Source organism: Erinaceus europaeus, chromosome 4 (genome assembly GCF_950295315.1).
Source record: "Erinaceus europaeus chromosome 4, mEriEur2.1, whole genome shotgun sequence".
Lineage (NCBI taxonomy): Eukaryota > Metazoa > Chordata > Mammalia > Eulipotyphla > Erinaceidae > Erinaceus > Erinaceus europaeus.
In genome coordinates, this window is record NC_080165.1 from 131,567,659 (window position 1) to 131,586,163 (window position 18,505).

At 38.0% G+C, this 18,505-nt stretch overlaps 1 long non-coding RNA gene across 2 annotated transcripts in view; it reads right to left on the reverse strand.

Annotated features, from left to right (window-relative positions):
* Positions 1-18,505, reverse strand: part of LOC132538324 (uncharacterized) — a 366,520-nt gene that overhangs the window by 257,274 nt on the left and 90,741 nt on the right. Inside the window, exon 1 of one of the 2 annotated variants that reach the window (XR_009549720.1) lies at positions 11,492-11,579. The exons of the other annotated variant lie outside the window; for it this stretch is intronic. This is a non-coding gene — a long non-coding RNA (uncharacterized LOC132538324). Of the gene's footprint in view, positions 1-11,491; positions 11,580-18,505 lie in introns of those variants that run through there. 2 annotated transcript variants of the gene reach the window in all.

The following is an 18,505-nucleotide window of genomic DNA, read 5'->3' on the forward strand; positions in this document are numbered from 1 at the left end:
GAAAATTAAAAGGAAAAAAAAAGAATTTTTTTGTTTTTTGTAAATTTTTTTTAAATATTTATTTTATTTATTTATTCCCTTTTGTTGCCCTTGTTGTTTTATTGTTGTAGTTATTATTGTTGTTGTCATTGTTGGATAGGACAGAGAGAAATGGAGAGAGGAGGGAAGACAGAGAGGAGGAGAGAAAGATAGACACCTTCAGACCCACTTCACCGCCTATGAAGCGACTCTTCTGCAGGTGGGGAGCCGGGGTTCGAACCGACATCCTTATGCCGGTCCTTGTGCTTTGCGGCACCTGCACTTAACCTGCTGCACTACAGCCCAACTCCCTGAAAAAAGAATTTTTTTCCCCTACTCTTATTCTTAACCCAAATTAAGTTATAGTAACCTCCTTGGTGTCACCACTAGGACCCCTTATTGGCTGGCCTGCTAAAGGCAGAAAATCCTACTGTTTCCAGGAGATGTGTTCGGAGCTCAGTGGCTAGCAGCTTCTCCGTCCACCATCTTCCGGGAAACCCCCCCCCTCCAGACTTTTTAAAGGATTTCTCAAAAATGAAAACTAGCTTCAAGTCCTTTGATCCAATGAGAGCTATACTTAAGAAGTCTTTGGATCCGCCCTCAGGGTCGCGGTGGTCCCTGGAGACTCCCAAGAGAAAGCCCCCGAGCTATAGTGCTCCCTCCAGGTCCTCTGCCGACCGCCCAGCAGCACTCTGCAACCAGTGGAGGAGCCGCCTTCCTGGGGAGGAGGACAATGCCCGGCGCACTCGCCTTGCCCGGCGCCGCCTGGCAAGTCTGGAGCAGCCCGCCAGCTAGTCCGTGCCACCTTTACTCTAATTCTTAACCCAAATTAAATTATAGTCACCTCCTTGGTGTCACCACTAGGACCCCTTATTGACTGGCCTGCTAAAGGCAGAAAATCCCACTGTTTCCAGAAGATGTGATCAGAGCTCATGCTGCTAGCAGCTTCTCAATCCGCCATCTTCCTGGAACTCCACGAGTTCAGAATTTTAGATTTTATTCAGGAAAATTGAGAACATCCACATGTCCCATGAGAGAGAGAAGGTGCGAGTGCCCTTGACTTTCAAGTTGGAAGGCCCACCTCAGCTGAGAGCCCGACCACTCCCATAACACAAGTTTTTATAACCTTCCAAGTCCTATCTTCACTTTCTTTAAAACCACACCTATACACCTATGCCTGTTACCACTTCCATTTTCCCTTGCTAAACCTATTTCCTTCTCTCACCCCTTCTTCTTCTAGCGTTTACCCTTCTTCCGTAGCCAGTCAACAGCGTCAGGTTGAGTCTTATGTAAAGTTTCGAGACCTCCTTTGAATCTGGAGAGGTGGCAATCGTTGACTATGTGGGTCATAGTCTGTCTGGAGCCGCAGGGGCAGTTCGGGTCGTCTCTGGCTCCCCAGCGATGGAACATAGCGGCGCACCGGCCATGGCCTGTTCGATAGCGATTGAGGAGGGCCCGATCATAACGTGCTAGGTCAAAGACGGGTTGACGCTTGCAGGGGTCTGTGATGAGGTGTTTGTTCTTTACCTTAGCTGACTGCCAACTCTGTTTCAAAGAGTCTGGAACAGAGAAGTTCAGTGTAGGCGTAGGGGACCAGATTGGGTGACAAGACATCAAGCGTTGGACAGGGTGGGCGAAGATATCCGCGTATATAGGTAGGTCCGGTCGAGCGTAGACGTGGGAAATGAACTTAGATGATGCCGCATATAGCATAGGAAACTTGAGTGCCTGGCGAGCATGTGTTCTGGTTGGTGCAGCAGTGTCATTTCCTGACCTCAACAGAGTGGCAGGCTGTTTGTTTCTTGTAAGATAAAACTTAGTGCAAGTTTCCTGAACTCACATTCTGGTTTAGGTAACTGGGTAGAGGAGGGTGAGACACTAAAATAATGCTTTTCATCGGCTGTGGGTATTAGCATAGTGGTTACGCAAAGAGACTCTGATGCCTGAAGCTCTCTGAAGTCCCAGGTCAGAGCTGAGCAGCACTCTGGTAAAAAGGAAAAAAAAATACTTTTCATAATTTGAAAACGGATCATTTTACCTCATACAATTGCAAAAGAAAGAGAGGTAAAAGGATACCAGTGGGGGTGGGGACCAGTCTTGGGCCACAGACATGATAAAAGTAGGCAGCCTGTCAGGTAAGCTATCTTGTGATGTTTAATATCTTCTAAAACTAGCAGTATTGCCAGAATATCTTGAATAACTGTAATCCAGAGATAATTTTCACTGTCTTTAAGTTTTGTTCATTTTTAATTTTGAGTCATATTTTGAGTGCGGGGAAAGGCAAGGACGGTTTTTACACTTGTAGTTATATTTGAAAGTGTATACAAAGTGTAGAGCACCCTGTTGAGCACATCTGTTACCAAGCCAGGGACCAGATTTGAGCCCCTGCTCTCCACCTGCAAGGGGGGAAACATCACCTGCTGTGAAACAGATCTGTGGGTTTCTCTGTCTCTCCCTTGCTTTCTCTCCCTCCCTTCTCAATTTCTTGCTATTCTATCCAATAAAAAAACAGAGAGAACAAAAGAAAATGTATGCAAATATATGCATGCATTTGAAATATATCAGAATTGTCTCTGAAAATCTTCCAGTATAGTTTTTATTAATATTGCTATAAATAGCATCTATCAAGGGTTGCCTCAATGGTTGTGTTTTTTACACATTCTATTCATTTAAGTCATCCAGTTGATTAATGACTATTTGCTATTTTTCAAAGTCCATTTTCATTATATTTGTGCCTTACTGAATGATAAACAATACTCAACTGTTTCCTTCTTTTTTAAAATTAAAAACACTAGTATTCTAATTTCTATATAGCTTTAATGACATCTAATTTATTTTTACGTGTATTTTTTATTTACATTGTGCTTTTAAACTTCTAATTACACCTTCTTTAAATATCTTCCTGATTGATGACTCATTTACGAAAGTAGTTTCATTGTGTCAGTCCTTGTGCTACTGTTCTATAAAATTTTAAATATAATTTTCATCATGGCTATTAAAAACTCTGGCCTAGGTCCCGTAAGATAGAGCATATGTTCACATGTACCCATAAATTAGGGCAAAATATATACCTGAATGCAAAAATACACAATAGTCTGCAGTGAGTCAATATCAAGTTCATAATGAAATAGTGTCTACTTAGACTTAGATACCCTCCTCACCTACTTCCTATTACAGTTCTCTCACTCACTCTAAAGCTAACCTTATCAAAGCAAGGACTGCAAAAACTGAATAGGGGCCAGAGACTGGCATACTTTAACGATCATTTTTTAGTCACTATCAGGCTATTCCACCAGCTGGGGCCCTAATCGGGGAATCCTGAGCTTCCCAAACAGACTTGATGGGCCTAGAACTCAAATAAATCCCTCTCTCCATCGTTACCGGTCATTTCTATCAGGAACAACAAAACAGACCCCTTCGTAGGCCCCCATAGGACCTTGCCCTCAACTTGGATCAATAATGGTAGAGAATGTTCCATCCTCTGAAGGGAGGTTGGACAACATACTCTATGCTACACCTGAGGAAGATGGGTCAATACTGGGGCAGCATAGAATGTTCCTACTCATGACCACAGAATGTGAGCTCAGATCTAGAGGGATGTAGATGTCACACAGGCTCCTAAGCTAATTATGGGCCCCAGATCACATCAAATCGATGGGGTTTACAGTAATATTTATACCTCTTTCCCATATTAGGGAGCTACTCTCTTCCCCGACCAAGCTTTCTGGTCCTTTTCCCAGCCATGACATCATCTCCCCAGACAATAACTTAGATCCACCTGCATATCAGATTTCAGGCTCAGGCAAAAACAAACAAACAAAAATCTAGTATAGCAACAGGCCCTTTTAAATATAACTAAAATATGCCTACTAGCTGTCTACAAAATAGAGGGCCCCCCTACACTTCATCTGTACTATTCCAGCCTTTAGGTCCATGATTGGTCAACAATTTGTTTGGCTTTGTATGTTAACTCTCCTTTTAGCCACCAGGTTCCAGATGCTAGCAGGATGTGACCAGACTTCCCTAGACAGACAACCCCACCAATGTGCCTTGGAGTTCTGCTTTCCCAGAGCCCTTCCCCACTACAGAAAAAGAGAGAGACAGACTGGGAGTATGGATCAACCTGTCAATGCCCATTTTCAGTGGGGAAGCAGTTATAGAAGCCAGACCTTCAGGCTTCTGCATCCCACAATGATCTTGGGTCCATGCTCTCAGAGGGTTAAAGAATAGAAAAGCTATCAAGGGAGGGGATGGGATACAGAGTTCTGGTAGTGGAAATTGTGTGTTGTTGTACTATCCTATGGTTTAATCAATGTTTCCTTTTTATAAATAAAATTTTTTTTAAAATATAAAGTAAAATAAAATATACATACATATTAGTGACTAGTGCATGATAAAGTGTGTACTTAAATAAGTGTGCACTGACTGCTCCCCCAAATTTAAAAATGTTATGAATTGAAATATTTCTCTTATACCTCTAATTCTCTGTTACTAAATGTTTTCAGTTAAATGATATCATTCTGTTTTTTAAAATTCCAGGAATATTTTATACTTGTACCAGGATATGTATACATGTGTAAACTACATTTTTTCTTTTTTATATATAAACAGTGTCACTGATCCACATATTCTTTCTTTAAAAATTATTTTAGTATACATTCAAAACTGATAGAGACAGAGTTCTCATTTAACTTCTTTTCTCCCCCTGAATTTATGTCATCACATATGAGGCATGCAATCATTTTCAAATGACTATTACATCCTTTCCCATATTGTTCATGTACTAACAGTGTCACTAACTGAATATATACATCATTTCCCACTACTGTAAATAACTCTGTAGGAAAAATTCCTGGCAATGGCCTGCTAGTCAAAGGATATCTGTAATTTAAAATGTTAATGGATAGATACTTCCTGTTTCCATCTATATACGAATATCAATTTACATTTCAGATATACAGAATGATAGATCTAATTTCTTCAGATATTTTCCAGTAAGAGTCATTTTTAGATTTTTTTTCTCTTTGACAGTAAGATAAGTGAAAAATTGACTATCAGTGAAATTTTATCTTGGATCTATTTCTCATATTATGATAGAATTAAATGTCCTTTCAAATGCTTAAGAACCCTTTAAAAACCTTCAAAAGAGATGCCTATCTTTCCTTCATTTTACCATTTTATTTTAGTCTTTTTCATAATGATTTTTTAGGTTTCTACCTGTAGGTAATATTTATAAACACATGTACATGGTTGATGGAAAATATAAGTAAAACAGGGTTTTTAAAGTTATTTTGCTCTAATGATTAAGTTTATTAAGGTTTAAAGTTTTCTGTTTTAGAAGTGTCAGGAATGGACTCAAACTGTACTCATACGATATGACTTCCAGATTCAGCTGACTCAGTAATTCATTATTTTATTCACTAAAATGAGTATAAAAAGAATGAATCAGGGAGCTGGGCAGAGGCGCAAGCAGGTTAAGCGCATGTGACATGAAGCCCCTGGTTCCCCACCTGCAGGGGGGTCACTTCAAAGGTGGTTAAGCAAGTTTACAGGTGTCTATCTTTCTCTCTCCTCTCTGTCTTCCCCTCCTCTCTCGATTTCTCTCTGTCCTATCCAACAACTATGACGACAACAATAATAACGATGAGCAACAAAATGGGAAAAATATCCTCCAGGAGAAGTGGATTCATAGTGCGGGCACGCAGCCCCAGTGATAACCCTGGAAGCAAAAAAAAAAAAAAAAAAAGAATCAATATGGCATGCAATTTATAAGAGAAACAAAAAAAATCTAAATTTTGTTTCAAAGATTCATTGGACAGACTGTGTAATGGCACACATGGTTGAACAATCAATAACTAAAACAACAACAAGTCAATAAAAAATGTGCAGAGGATCTGAATAAAACTTCTCCAAAGAAGAAAAAACAGAGCATGGTGAAAGAAGAAGATTAAAATATGTCTCTCACCTCTTGTTATCAAGGTAACACAAACTAAAACAACAAAGATATATCCCCTCAAGGATGTGAGAATGTATATTATTCAAAAGTCACGAAATACATGTTGGAGTGGATGTGGAAAGAAGGGAACACATGCTCACTATTGATGCAATGTAAATGTGCATTCAATACGGAAGTCGGTATGAAGATCCCACAAAAGAATTAAAATGGAAGTTCTAATGATCTCACTTCTGAATATTTTCATGAGAAAAACAAAAACATCAATTTGAAGACATACATTCACTCCTGTTTTTGTTGCAACAGTATCTACAATGGTCAAAAGTTAGAAACGATCTAAATGACATCAACAGATAATCAAGTAAATGCTTAATGATCATGACACTAACAGCTATTTTTATTGATTATTCTATTATTTTTTGGATTATTTTTATTGATTATTTTTATTGATTATTTTATTATTTATTGATATTTTATTATTTATTAGATGACCCAAATTGCCCCTGCAGCTACAGACAGACTATGACCCACATAGTCAATGACTGCCACCTCTCCAGATTCAAAGGAGGTCTCGAAACTTTACATCAGGCTCAACCTGACGCTGTTGACTGGCTACGGAAGAAGGGCAAACGCTAGAAGAAGAATTTTATTATTCTTTGTGTGTGCTCACGTGAAGTGTCCAGGAATTTTAAATGTGTAGTTTTACTACTCTAGTACACTTTGTCATTTAGAGGGACACACAGAGAGAGAAAGGGATAGAAACTACAGCATCAAAAGTTTCTCTTTCTCTGTCTCTATTTTTGATTTTTTTTTTTTTTTGTCAGCAGGGTTATTAATTGGGTGCGCATGATGGCATTTTTCCTTTGCCTTTCTTTTTGTTATAAGAGAGAGAAATTGAGAAAAGAGTGAAAGGGAGAGAGACAAAGAGAAACACTTGCAGCACTGTTCCATTTCTTGTGAAGCTTCACCTCTGTAGGTAGTGATTGGGATCGTGAACCCAATTCCTTGAGCATAGTAATGTGTGTGGTCTACTGAGAATGTTGCCACTCGGTCCCCAGCACTCAAGCTTCCCTGGAAGAATAATATCTCAGAGGATCTGGTTTCTGGAGTATTATACAGTTTTTCTTATTTTCCCTAATTTCTAGTGCTATTGAATTATAATTAAATTAATGATAAATATTTTCTTTTCCTTGTTTTTGGCACCAGTATGATTGCGGGGACAGGGTGCCTGCACAACTATCTCACCATTCCTGATGGCATCTTTAAAAAAAATCCTTATTTCTTTTCTGAGAAGTAGAGAAGAAGAGACAGAAAAATATCTACACCACTGATCCACCTTTTGTGCCGTACCCCCCACTTCCCAATAGGTAGGGACCAAGTGTTAAAATCCTGGTCCTGGTACATATAAATAGTAACACATGTGCTTTAACAGGTGTGACACGACCTGACCCCTCGAATATTTTCAACATTTGATTATAATTGGAGACTTTGTGCCTTTGTAATGGGGGAATTAATATGTGATCACTTATGTAATTAATATGTGATCACTGGTAAAAAAAATCTACAAATAGTTACAGCATGACTGCTTTTTTTTCTTCAGGTTATTAAGCTAATATGAAACATTCACCTTGCTTGTAATTCTTTCAGAAATAATGACTGATGGGAGTCGGGCAGTAGTGCAGCGGGTTAAGCGCATGAGGCGCAAAGCACAAGAACCAATGTAAGGATACAGGTTCAAGCCCTCAGCTCCCCACCTGCAGGGGAGTCGCTTCACAAGTGGTGAAGCAGGTCTGCAGGTGTCTATCTTTCTCTCCTCCTCTGTCTTCCCCTCCTCTCTCCATTTTTCTCTGTCCTGTCCAACAATGAAGACAGACAACAATAATAAGTACAACAATAAAACAACAAGGGCAACAAAAAGGGAATAAATAAATAAATAAAATATTTTTTAAATAAATAAATAATGACTGATGTGTGCATTTTTCACTCACTAAGATCCTCCAACTTACCGTTTCTTCCCCTTCACCTTGTCTCTCCAAGCAATACCAATGCTTCTCCAAATATCTGTCTCTACAAGGAGATCTGTTTCCTGGAGACTATGAACGTGCTGGATATACACCTCAGGAATTCACATAAAGCTGGTATTTTCAATAAGCACTTTTGGCATGTAGATTATTTTAAGCAAGAAATTCCCTCGGAGTTTTCTTTTTTTTTTTTCTCTTTTTTTTTTTTATTTAAGAAAGGATTAATTAACAAAACCATAGGGTAGGAGGGGTACAACTCCACACAATTCCCACCACCCAATCTCCATATCCCACCCCCTCCCCTGATAGCTTTCCCATTCTCCATCCCTCTGGGAGCATGGACCCAGGGTCATTGTGGGTTGCAGAAGGTAGAAGGTCTGGCTTCTGTAATTGCTTCCCCGCTGAACATGGGCATTGACTGGTCGGTCCATACTCCCAGTAGGGTGTGTCTCTGGGGAAGCTGAGCTCCAGGACACATTGGTGGGGTCTTCAATCCAGGGAAGCCTGGCCAGCATCCTGATGGCATCTGGAACCTGGTGACTGAAAAGAGAGTTAACATATGAAGCCAAACAAATTGTTGAGCAATCATGGACCCAAAGCTTGGAATAGTGGAGAGGAAGTGTTAGGGAGGTACTCACTGCAAACTCTAGTGTACTTCTGCTTTTAGGTATATATTTTGCAGTAGTTTATGGATACGTGTGAACATATGCTCTCTCTCACAGAAACTGGTGTATATCTAGGTTTTGGAAAGTGAACCACCTGAGATGAAATTAGAGCGTACTATAAAAGGAAAGGTCTCACCCGAGTAATGAAGCTGAAGGGTTGTCATTCCACACATGAAGTCTCTGGACACAGTCTGAAGTGAAGCATGTTGAGGTGGCAATCGTTGCGTTGGTTAGGTTGTGATCGGCGCATGCAATATTATTTGATATGGATTGGGAGAGGCATACGGGAAAGTGGGCCCTATCCAAGGGTTCCAGGACTGGGGGAAGTAGGGGCTCTATAGTGGAGATGTGAGGTTCCTGCTGTCTAAGGTTCAAAAAGACAATCGATAGTTAATGTTATCATCACATTATTTGGTAATTGGGTTAACTTTGAAAAGTCCTTTTGTTAGGGTTTGCTGTACAGTACCCACTATCTTGTATATAGCTGTGCTATTGGATGCTTCTGATCTACTTGGTCTAGGCTTTTGAGAGAGTCCACATATCAAATACATAGCCTATATATTAAAAAGATTCAGTTTGTGCTTTGAAAAACTTTGAGACATACAATTGATTTTCCCCCTCTCATATTAATTAACTACTGATTTATATGTCTACATTTTGCTAGGAGTGTACATAAACACCATTCCCACCACCAAAAGACTGTGACCCATCCCTCCCATCCACTCCCACCCCCCACTGGCCCAGGAAGCTACATGTCTACCCCTCACCACAGGGTTTTTACTTTGGTGCCCTACTTACAATTTGGTCAGGTCCTGCTTTTAGTTTCCCTTTCAGGTCTTCCTAGTCAACTTCTGTTGATGAGTGGGATCATCCCATACTCATCTTTATCTTTCTGACTTAGTTCACTTAACATAATTCCTTCTAGCTCTGTCCAAGATGGGTCAGAGAAGGAGTTTTCTCAACTGGACCATTATCTACTCCTTATTTCCTGGTACCACATGAGAACAACAAAGACAAAGAGAGGTAGAGCTCCAGGGATAGTACAACAGTGTTTTGATGTCTCTCTCATAAGAATATACAATGTGGTGTAAGGATCGACCTGCCATTAGCTGTGTTCAGCAGAGAAGCAATTACAGAAGCCAGGCCTCCCAACCTCACCTCATAATGATCCTGGGCCCATACTCCCAGAGGGATAAAGAATAGGAGAGCTTCCAATGGAGGGGATAGAACTCTGCTGGTGAAAACTGTGTGGAATTATACTCCCTTTTATCCAAAAGAGTGATTTTTTTTTTTGCCTCCAGGGTTATTGTTGGGGCTCATTGCCTGCACTACAAATTCACTGCTCCTGGAGGCTATTTTTCCCATTTTGTTACTTTGTTGCCCTTGTTGTTGTAGTTGTTATTGTTGTCATAGCTGTTGTTGTTGTTGGATAGGACAGAGAGAAATAGAGAGAGGAGGGGAAGACGGAGAGGAGGAGAGAAAGACACCTGCAGACCTGCTTCACAATGCTTGCTAAGCCACCTCCTGCAGGTGGGGAGCTGGGTGCTTGAACCAGGATTCTTACGCTTTGAGATAATATCATTTTATAAGTAAAAATTTGCAAATTATGATAGTTTTCATTAACTTTATAACAGAAAACTTAAAGCAGCTGTTCTGTAGCTTGACTGGAACCTTAGCAAAAGTCCCAGTTCTGAAAAAAGAGATATTGAGAAGATACTTTAGGCTGCAGGGAATGTTATGATGTATTTGTCTATGCAAAAATGTGTCATGACATTTCTAACAACCCAATACATTTCTTCATTGATGTCACAGTTTGCTATGTTTGATTATAAAGTTCAGGGACTTATAAACACTGCTACACTAATTTCTGACTTCTTTAAGGAAGATTGTTATATGAGCACACACATAAACTGCACCATGACATTTTTGCACTTTAAGAGCAGGACTTGAAGAGAAGAAACCACTACCAGAGATCTTTGGAACCATGCAGAGACTATTGGATGATTCAGTCAGGTTTTTACAATCACAGTGGAGTATATGTTGACACACATTTGAGATCAAAATCACATGTTTTTGAGTTAGGCTTTTCTTTAACAAAAGATCAAAGTTACAACATCTGTTTATGCAGGCAAAGATCAAGACTGATACTTTGCATGTATCAGAAACCTATAATGATTGACTACTACTCAAGATAAGATTCTACTATTTAGAGGATTACTTGGAGGAAGCAGCATACCACATAAACAAGTATCCTGCTGGTTTTCCAGTCACATGGAGCTCAACTTTCTCACTCCCATTTCCTGGTCACTTAGGAACTCAACTGTGAGGTTTTCCTCATATTGCAAATGTTAGTATGCTACCATTAACACAAATAAGAATGGGAGCTACTTCCTGCCCTAATCCAACTTTCTAGCCCCTCTTCTCCACTTTGACACCATTCTCTCAGACAATATTCTCATCCAACCTCAGGCTAGCTACCAAACTCAAGCAAAACTATTATAGTTGTATGCCCCCAGGAACATGCCTAAAATGGTTCTTCTAGCTTTCTTCTACCCTAAAATCCATAATCTCATCTGCTCTGACTCTACTTTCTGATTCTTGTTCATTCATCTTGTCTCAACTTAGGTCACGCCACCTTCAAAACACCAGGCTGCAGATGCTACCATGACTCCACCCGACTCTTCCGGTCAGATGACCTCACCAATGTGTCCTGGACCCTCATATCTCCAGAATTCTGGTCCTCTAGGGAAAGAAAGAAATAGGCTGGGGGTATGGTGTGACCTATCAACATCCATGTTCACTGGAGAAGCAGCTACAGAAGCCAGAACTCCTACCTTCTACTCTCTATAAACAACCTTGATCCATACTTCCAGCAGGGCAGAAGTCATAGGATGAAGATAAGAGGACTCTGCACTCCAGCTCCATCAGCACCCAGAGAGAGAGAGAAGGAAAAAGAGGGGGACATATGGGTATAGTTATGATGTCATGAGTTCTTTAGAGGGAAAGAGCGGATTGAATCAGAAAAAGAAGGGGCAACTATGTATAAATGTGGACAGATAGTTGTAGTGGGGTTGGTGTGGATTAAAACCCCTGTCGACATGTAATTCTGTAATATAGAAATATAAAATATAAAAAAGAAAAATAAGCATTTAAATTAAATAATAGATTCTTTTCTATATTTTAAAATTTTTATTTACTTAACTAAGGTTAATTGAGAATATGAGTAAAGCAGTAATGCATTAAACATATTATTCTAAGTCTACAAATCTTACTTCCATGTGTGCAAATATACTCTCTGTGTATTTATGTATACATATGGGTAATTTGACACGCACGGATGTTGCAGTCCATATGAAAGTAAAAAGTTATAGATTTTATTTGTTCTTAATCAAAGATTCTAATAAAAAAATCATGTTTATTATAAATGCTTACTATAAATGCGAGAACATATACTGAAATAAGTGTTTCAAGTTTTTAAATAAAATTGGGATAAGTGGGAAAAATACAAATACATAAATTCATTTACTAATAGAAATATAGAATAACTTCCATTTGGTTATCATTAATCCAGCAACATTTCATGGTTTTCAGCATACGAATGTTTTATATACTTCTTAATTTAATTCCTAAATATTTTTTAACTTTAAACTTTATACATTTTCTTTGATAGAACAGAGAGAAATTGAGAGGGAGGTGAGATAGAAAGGGAAAGACAAAGAGATACCTGCAGCCCTGCTGTACCACTCATGAAGCTTCCCCACTGCAGGTAGGGACTAGAGGCTTGAGCCTGGGTTGGGCATGGTAATATATGCACTTAACCAGATGTGCCACCACATGGCCCCCTAAGTGTTTCATTTTTGAGGCTATATAAACTATTCTTCCAATTATCATTAATGATTTAACAGTGTTTTACAAAATTATTAGAATTTAGGGGTATAATTTGATACCCATAAGTGCGGTGTGTTAGTAATGACACCCTCCACCAAAGTTCTATATTACCCCTGACCCCAAACATCATAGTTCTCACAAAGTACAAGAGAAGGTTTGGTCACCTTTTTTTTTTTTAATTTGTTTTGTCAAGCTCATTTATTTTTGTCATCTGTATCCCACATATGGGTGAAACCACCATGTGTTTTTTTTTTCTTCACCTCTTATTCCACATAGCACAATCTCAGTTCCATTTGTTTTGTTTCAAATGACACACTTTCATTTTTTTTTTTAATGCAGGGGACTATTTTGTTTCAAATGATACAATTTCATTTTAATGCAGAGTAGTAATCCATTAAACATACATTCCAAACTTCTTTTACTCAGTTATCTGTCATTGGGCATTTGCAGTGCTTCCAACAATCTGTTTTTTTTTTTTTTTTTTTTTTACAATCATGTCTTAGTAAACTATATCTGGGGTACCTGTTTATAGAGGTGTGTAGTTTCAATCAAGATTAACCAGCTTATTATTTCCAGAACTGATTCATGTGACTCATCTAAGAAGGCAGGGGTCCTGTGAAAGAGTTTATTCTGATTTCAGTACTTCCACAGCAGATATCATCTATTATTTTGAGGTAACATGAAGAGCGTGCTTTATACTCATATCACACTGAAGCTTTCCAATGCCCTAAACCATGGAATATTATGAGTTTTTGCTTTATAGGATAAAATTAAAATGTCATATTACAAAACATTTTTGTTGGTGATGATACCATAAAAGAAGACATAGATGAAATTTATTATGCCAGAATTGTTGGTTTAACTGAAAAAAAAACCTTTAAAAATTTAGATGGAATTAATAAACTAAATCAAAGAGGGTGACAATATTGATTTCAGACCCTTTTAACAGGAAAAATATATATAGTAATACATTTCAGTCATGGCACTGAAGTTGTATTTGGTTAAAAAAAGTTGAAATACTCTACTATATATCAAAGTCTATATAATTAAAAAGGTCATTAAACATGAGCCTATCTATTGAAATAAACTGGCAAAGGTTTGCAGGTGGGCAAAAGAAAAAAATCAATATATGTAAGTAAAAAGAAAAATATTGACGTGCAGATCATAGAATCAAGATAATTTATAAACTTACTGAAGAGTTTATCAGGTTTATTGTTGTCTACCGCCTGTTGGAGTGAACAGCTTTTTTTTTTTTTCCCATGGCCACTGTATACTTGCTTTTAGGCAACACTTGTTCTGACTGTAGTCTGCACAGTAGTGGCTCATCAACTATCTTAAGATTCAAATGCTAATGAGTTTAATTTAAGATGCTTATTGTTTTTATTAATTTTCCCTTTTGTTGCCATTGTTTTTTTGTTGTTGTAGTTAATGTTGTTAATGTCATCGTTATTGGATAGGACAGAGAGAAATAGGGGGGGAGACATAGAGGGGGTGAGAAAGACAGACACCTGCTTACCTGCTTCACTGCCTGTGAAGCGACTCCCCTGCAGGTGGGAAGCCCGGGGCTAGAACCAGGATCCTTAACCATTCTTGTGCTTTGTGCCACATGCGCTTAACCCGCAGCACTACTGCCAGACCCCCCCAAGATATTTATTGTTAACATTTTTTTTTTCCTCCAGGGTTATTGCTGGGCTCCGTGCCTGCACCATGAATCCACCGCTCCTGGAGGCCGTTTTTTCCCCTTTTGTTGCCCTTGTTGTTGTAGCCTCGTTGTGGTTATTATTATTGCCATTGTTGATGTTGTTCATTGTTGGATAGGACAGAGAGAAGTGGAGAGAGGAGGGGAAGACAGGGGGGAGGGGAAGATAGACACCTGCAGACCTGCTTCACCGCCTGTGAAGGGACTCCCCTGCAGGTGGGGAGCTGGGGGCTCAAACCGGGATCCTTATGCCGGTCCTTGCGTTCAACCTACTGTGCCACTGCCCGACCCCCTAGTTAACATATTTTAAACTGTTTTCTTTCCCTGACCACAATCCAAATAGATGCCAAAACTCCTTTTTTTAGGTATCTGAAAAACAAGGGGTTTAATTGTTTTAACTGATCATCAGAGAAATACAAATAAAGATAACAATGAATTATCATTTTATACCTGTGAGAATGTCATACATCAGAAAGAACAGAAATGGCAAATGTTGGAGAGGATATGGAGCAAAAGAGATACCTCTTCACCACTAGTGGGAGTATAAAATGGTACAACTACTGTGGAAAGCAATCTGGAGACTTATTGGGACACTAGAAATGGATCTACCCTACAACACAGAAATTCCTTTCCTGGGGATTTACCCATAGGAAACAGAAACACCTATCAGAAGAGATCTATGTAAACCTATATTCACAGAATCTCACTTTGTAATTTCTACAACCTGAAAGCAACCCAGATGTCCAACATAAGATTAGTGGATATATATATATATATATATATATATATATATATATATATAACATAATATATAAATTATATTAAATATACTATATAATATATAACATCTATATAAAATATATATTATATAATATATATAAATTATACAAAATATATTATATAATATATATGCTGGAATACTACTCAGCTGTTAAAAATAATGACCCTATCTCCTTTGCATCATCTTGGATGAAACTTGAAGACACCATTTTGAGTGAGATAAGCCAAAAAAATTAGTATTAATACCAAATGAACTCATTACTAGCCTGACTTAATAATGTAGTGAACAGGGAGGGAGGGGGAGCACAAAGTGAAACATGGACTGGACACGTACAAAGTGAAACAAAGGACTCTGGGGAAGGAGTGGAAGGGAGAAGAAGAAGAAAACGTTGGGGGCCTGGTGCATAATGAAATTGTATGTGTCAATGACTGCACTGTAAATCACTAACCCCTCAATAAAGAAATTAAAATTAAAATTAAAAAAGACTTTGTGCCTATTAGACTTTCTCTTTCTTTCACTTTTTTTCCTTTTTCTTTTCCTCCTTCCTCCCTTAATTTTGTGGATCTGCTGACAGGCATATGTTTCTTCCATTCTGGGGTACAAAACCTGATACTTTTTACAGCTTTGTTTTATGTGTGCTGGGCAATGATGGACAGTATTGAAAGACAAAGAATGAAGATGTTGCTTTTGCTGAGTAGGGTAGAGTTGGCAAGCAAAGACACAAATAAGAAACTCACATTTGCATCAAGTACATTTATAGAGCTTTTTGTGTCTCTTTTAATCTTTGCCAAAGCTAAATATCAAGTCCTCAAAACCAAGAGAATATCAAATGTCAGTAAATAAATAATATTCTGCCACCTACCAATCTCTTCTTCTTCTAAGTTTATCAGGGGTCATGGAAGGAGAAAACTACTCTATAAATATCTAGTTTAGCTAATCAGGAAATTTGAAGAACCAAGAGCGACCAGCAGATGCGGCTACCAGTATGGAAGATCTCACCATATAATAATTCTAAGGGAATAGCAACTGAGACACTGTGATCATTATTTGCAAACCTCCATAAAGCAGATCATTTCCTAGGAAACTAGAAATACTAGCATTATCCTGATAATGGGATTCTAGGTAGTGGCTCACACAGGGAAAGTATACATGTCAATATGTGAAGATCTGGGTCATAGATCCTATGACAACCCTATCCCAGGCAGTGGAGGAGTTTCACAAGCCATGGAACTGTACTGCAGATAACTCTTTCTTCAATGTCCATTTTTCTGTTTCTCACCTTCTATGAGAGAAAGAAAGAAAGGAAGGAAGGAAGAAAGGAAGGAAGGAAGGAAGGAAGGAAGGAAGGAAAGAAGGAAGGAAGGAAGGAAAGAAGAATGAAAGGAAGGAATGAAGGAAGGGAGGAAGGAAGGAAGGAGTTAGGGAAGAGAGAAGGGAAGAAGGAAGAAATAGAAGGAGAGAAAGAAATACACACACAAATGTATATATGTATACATATATATGTATGTATTGAGTGGGAAATAGTTATTTTTAAAGATTCTGCTTCATTCATTCATTCATTCAGTTTAAATAATTTTGATATTATCTTTATTTGTTGGATCAAGACAGCCATAAATTGAGAGGGAAGAGGGTGATAGAGGAGAGAGACAGAGACACCTGCAGCAATGCTTCACCACTCGCAAAAGTTTTCTCCCTGCAGGTGGGGACTGGGAGCTCGAACCCCGGGTCCTTGCACATTGTAACGTGTGCTCAACCAGGTGTACCATCACCTGGCCCACACCTTAATTTGTATATTCTAAACTCACACTATAAATTGTTGTAATTAATTTCGAACACAGGTGTTAGGATACACACTTAATAAACCGCATAAAGGTTTTTTATTATTACTGTGAAAGTTATTAACATTTGTCTTCATATTGCTATTACAAATTACCTATTGCTATATATGTTAACTGGTCATATTAATTAATTTTTAGAATTTTGTATAAAGTAATGTGTTTAGGTATAAATAGTAGCACTGGGCTAAACTAAGTTAAGAAAAGCATAACATTAATTATTTTACATAGTTAAATAAACCAGACCCTAAGTTGGTGTTCTTTGTATGAGGATTGATAAAAGTGGTAAATAATATTTAACATCAGAATATATATCTTGTTTTGTTTTTCTTCTACTGAGTTGGATTACAGGTATTTTTATTTATCTTTATCAAGATGAGAAGAGATTAGCATTGGCAAGAATGTGGAAAAAAGAGACCCTGTGCACTATCACTGGGAATGGAAATGTTCATACACTATAATGAGTGGCATGCAGAATCCTCAGAAAATCAAAATTGAATTATTATATGAACCAGCATACTTGTATCATAGGAAATTAAAACAGATCATGTGTTTGTACTTACATGTTTACTGAGGCATGAATGCTACAATACAAGGTATGGAATAAAAACTAGATCTCCATTAATGGAGGAAGGGGTAAATTGTGTGTGGTTTTGTGTGTGTGTGTGTGTGTGTGTGTGTGTGTGTGGTGTATACATATCATGAGAAAGTGAGAATTTTTGACATTTGCAACAATATGAATAGACCTGGAGAACATTATGCAAAATAAAATAAGACAGGAAAATAAAAACAAGCCTTCATGATAGCTCTTAAATATGGAATCTAAAAATACGCTGAACTGGAACCAAGAGACAGCTAACCTGATAGAAGCCACATTTTCCCATGTTTGAGTACCTGATTTCAGCCACCAGCGACCACATGGGAATACCTGCCTGCAGGAGATTTAAGAAGCAGTGCTGTGGTCTTACTACACCTCTCTCTGTCTGTCACTCACTCTTTGTCCCTTTTACCCTTTTCTGGGAAAAAAAAAAGTCCTCTGGGTGCTGTAGAATCATGCAGGTGTAGAGTCCGTCATGGCAAACGCTAGAAGAAGAAGAGTCCGTCATGGCATAAATAAGCAAATTAATCGACAGAATTTATACAGGAATAAGTTGTAGATTTCAATCTTGTCAACTGTGTATGTGAAAATACATTATTATTCTCCAGAATGTATACTTTAAGAATTTAGCAAAAATGAACTTAATTATGTATATCCATAAAAAGTAGAAAGTGGCATGGTAGGTAGCTAAATAAATAAAACAATAATGGCATCTTGATATTTACTAGGCTATATACATCTCATTTTTTCATTCAGACAGAAAAATTATAACAGTTTTTCCCTGCAAACACGAAACTGATGAATAAAAGATATGTCACCACACACAAAAGAATGATATTCTCAATCAAATTGTCTTCTAATTGAACTTCAGTTAATTTCATCTCTTTCATGCTTGATTATTTTTATCGTAGCTTTGTGTTTTTTTCTTTTCTTTTCTTTTTTTTTTTTTGGTGAATTTAGAAAATGGTTTACCTATTTTATTTGTCCTTTCAAAAATCCAACTCTTGATATCATTATTTTTTGAATCATTTTTCTAGTTTCGATTTC